The 4160-nt window shown below is 45.4% G+C and overlaps 1 pseudogene; it reads left to right on the top strand.

The window, feature by feature from the left end:
* LOC101349222 (serine/threonine-protein kinase MARK2 pseudogene) overlaps positions 1-3574 on the top strand; it is a 4484-nt pseudogene extending 910 nt beyond the window's left edge.
* Positions 3575-4160: the final 586 nt, after the last annotated feature.

Raw genomic sequence — 4160 nt, 5'->3', positions numbered from 1 at the left:
TGTACGGGGACGGGACGGGGCCTTGGATGGCGAGGGGCAACGGGTGGGTATGGAGTGGGGGAGGGTGGGCCTGAGATTCCCGCTCTCTCCATCCCTCCACCTGGGCTCTCAGGCTTCTTTCCTTCCAACAAAACTTGATTCTCCTCCTTTTGAACCATTTCAAATTCTCTGGGGTCCTGAGGACCCGTGCTGCTTTTGTTAAAGTTTCAAGCAATTTAAGTAAAAGAGGAGAGTGTGTAGGTCACATATATCGGAAGGTGAGATGTTTTCCTCCTACCATGCTGTGGTTGTTTTTGTGTGCCCTGTAGTCTATTCCGACCCACAGCGAACCAATAGAACATTTTTAAAAAAATCCCAAACCCCGTGCAATCGAGTTGATTCTGACTCATAGTGACCCTATAGGACAGTGTAGAACGACCCCATAGGGTTTCCAAGGAGCGGCCAGTGGATTCAAACTGGCGATCGTTTAGTTAGCAGCCAAGCTCCTCGGGTTTCCTAAACTAAGCAAAGATGTCACTTTGCACACTAAAGTACACCTGACGAAAGCCATGGTATTTTCAATCGCCTATATGCATGCCAAAGGTTGACAATGAATGAGGAAGACAAAAGAATTGATGCTTTTGAATTCATGGTGTTGGTGAAGAATATTAACTATATCATGGATTGCCAGAAGAACAAACAAATCTGTCTTGGAAGAAGCACAGCCAGAACGCTCTTTAGAAGCTAAGTTGGCAAGACTTGGTCTCACGTACTTTGGACATGTTATCAGGAGGGATCAGCTGCTGGAGAAGGATATCTTGCTTTGTAAAGTAGAAGGTCAGCAAAAAAGAGGAAGACACTCAAGGAGGTGGATTGACGCAGTGGATGCAACAATGGGCTCAAACATAGCAACTATTGTGAGGATGGCACAGGACCGGGCACTGTTTTGTTCTGTTATACGTGAGGTCACTATGAGTTGGAACCGACTCGATGGAACCAAACAACAACAATAATCTTTAAGGGAGCAGATTGCCAGGTCTTCCCCCAACACCAGCCTCTGGATGGGTTTGATCCACCAGCCTTTCTGTTAGCAGCTTAATGTTTAACCAGGAGCCACGAGGGCTCCTTAAACAACGTTTACTGTGGCCTTTATCCCATCTATTAGGCTTGCCGCCCCCTTGGGATCAGGGTACTGTGGGTTTGCATTCTTTAATACCATCTATGATTGTTCGGGAGCCCTGGTGGCACAGTGGTTAAGCGCTTAGCTGCTAACCAAAAGGTCGGCAGTTTGAATCCACCAGCCTCTCCTTGGAAACCCTATGCGGTAGTTCTACTCTGTCCTATAGGCTCGCTCTGAGTTAGAAATGGAAACCCTGGTGGCATAGTGGTTAAGAGCTATGGCTGCTAACCAAAAGGTCAGCAGTTTGAATCCAGCAGGCACTCCTTGGAAACTCTATGGGGCAGTTCTACTCTGTATTACAGGGTTGCTATGAGTCAGCAACGGGTTTGCTTTTGTCGGAATTAACTCAACAGCAACGGGTTTGGTTTTTTTGATTTTTTTATGATTGTTCAAAAGTGAGCTATGGGTCCTGTGTCAACCAGAACATTCTCCTCCATTTCACAATACAGGTGCTCCATGACTTATGACAAGGTTATGTTCCGATGCCTCCATCATATGTCGGTTCTGCCCTAAGTGGAATACCTTTTTTTTTTTTAGTTTTCATTATTATTGCCTTTTATTATCAGTGTCTTTGTAATACAATCTTTATTTGTCAGCGTCAGCGTTAGAACAATGAAGTCAGACTCCTAATGACTGGTTGGTGTAATTCATTAGAGCTGAACATTGCCCAACATTCTATCTGTTACGACTCCCTGCACCCACACCGACACAGATACTACTGTAGACCAGGCCACAGCCTGGTATATGGCACTATTTTGATCAGCAAATCATGACATTGAACATCTGCAAGTGAACATCTGAGAATGATAACATCAGCACATTACCTGCTGCAGCGCTGTGTGTCGTACATATTACTAACAATAAGATGTACAAAAAAGAAAAGGACGGTCATAAGTGTGGTTCATCGTCACTAGAATCCTAAGTCAGGGACTACCTGTATTCTAAACCAGTGAGACTGATCCTAAGGTAGCCACTCTCACAACCTATTTTAATATGGTTCCTCAAGAAGCTAGTGGTAGGAATTCACAAAATAAGATTTGGGACTATCAGCCCAGGTAATAGGAAGTCAGGTTTCTCATTGTCATATTTGTCCTGCACCTTTCTAAATCCCTCCTCACTAGGGAGAATAAAACAGATTTGTTTAGGGTCCTTCACTGTTGAGTAACAACTACCCAACTTGTGAGGGTGCTGCATGAAGAAAAACTTGTTTGACCCCATCGATACTCATTTTATTCCTCCCATTTCTTAATAACTGGTTAAAGGTCTCCACCCTGCTGGGAGGAATTCCTTTCTCTTCCCTTTCTCTTTCCCCTTGTTTTGCCCATTCTCTTACAAATCAGTCCAAACTCCTGTCTTATCTGTTGTTTCAGTATTTGGAAGTAGCTCTGAGGCCAGTGGCTGTAGCTCAGGCTGCACATAATCTAAGCTTGCCCCAGGGTCAAAATCTCCCCCAGTACATTCCTTTGTAGGGACCGTGGGGATAGAGGGTAGCATCAGTCAGAATTCAAGCTTGACCCAGAATCAGGGTTCACCTCAAAATTTTGTTTACTTTCATTAAAATTTACCCATTGGTAGGGGCCCTCAGGTTAGAGGCTGTAGCTCAGATCAGCCTGATCTAAGCTTGGCTGAGCATCAGGGTCAAGATCATTGGCAAGACTAAATAGAACTCCTCCTGCCTTTGGAAACTCTCCGATGAAGTAAGAATAGTGAGGACTTTGAATCATCCTAACATAGTTATTTGAAGAGATCACGAATGAGAAAACTACTTTTTATGGCGTACACTAATGGAGGAGAGTGCTTGATTACCTAGAGGCTCATGGAAATGGGAAAGAAAAAGTGACCCAAGTAAATTCTGCCAGTGTCTGCTGTGCAGTACGGTCACCAGAAGTTTAGTGTGCATAGAGAGTTAAAAGCAGAAAACCTGCCCTTGGATGCTGTTATGACATCAAGGTTGCAGATGTCATCTTCAGAAACGATTTCACCTTTGGCAAAAAGCTGGATACCTTTTGTAGCAGTCTGCATTATTCTGCCCCAGAACTCTTCCAGGGCTAAAGTACAATGAAACCGCAGTGGATATGTGGAGCATGGGAGTCACTGTGTATACACTTGTCAGCAGATGCCTATCTTTTGATGGACGGAACTTCAGGTAGCTGCAGAAGCAGATACTGAATGGAAAATATCATGTTCCCTTCTACACATTCATGGAGTGTGAAAATCTGCACAAAAATGTTTCATCCTCAATCCCAGTAAGAGATGTACTTCAAAGCAAATCATGAAAGCTCCATGGATGAATGTTGGCCATAAAGATTATGAACTAAAGCCTTACATGGAGCTACTCACTGACTACAAGGACCCTGACAAACTGAGTCAATGGCGTCCATGGGTTACACATGGAAGAGATCTGAGCCTCACTGATGGACCAGGGCTCAAACTGCTAGCTCCCTATCTCACCTAGAGGAGGAGAAGACCAGCTGTGTGCACAGTGAGCGTTCTCAACCAGCACAAATCAAGGCAAGAATGTTCTTATTTGGAGGCTGGTTTTGGCCAGGCCTCCATCTAGAATAGCAAATACAACCTAACTATGAGACAGTCCAGGACCTCCAGGGCTTCTGCCTCAGGCTCCCCAGCCCTGCTTTTCCTGCACCAGGAATCCAGTTTGGCCCCAGTGCCACCCACCCAGGCCTCTGGATTGTGCCCCACAAAGAGTATCTATAAGATGCAGCATCCCAGAAGCCCAGAAGTCCAGCATGTCTCTCTGGCTTTCTCCTCAGCCCACCACATCACTGCAGTGGTGGAGGGAGCCCCAGGCAGAACCAATTTTCCCCAGGATGCGTCCAATAGAAACTGCATGCATGCTTGGCACCTTGACAGGTGTGTGACCAGCAGAATTTTCCCTATGGTATGACCCCAACCTCTTCCTCTGGAATGACCCAGGATCTGCAGGGGGCCACTGGAAGTTTCTTCAAGATTATAAGAAAAAATCTGTCTTCAGCTGTGCCAG

This window comes from Trichechus manatus, unplaced genomic scaffold, assembly GCF_000243295.1.
Source record: "Trichechus manatus latirostris isolate Lorelei unplaced genomic scaffold, TriManLat1.0 scaffold00120, whole genome shotgun sequence".
Lineage (NCBI taxonomy): Eukaryota > Metazoa > Chordata > Mammalia > Sirenia > Trichechidae > Trichechus > Trichechus manatus.
This window is presented reverse-complemented; position numbering and strand designations above follow the sequence as displayed.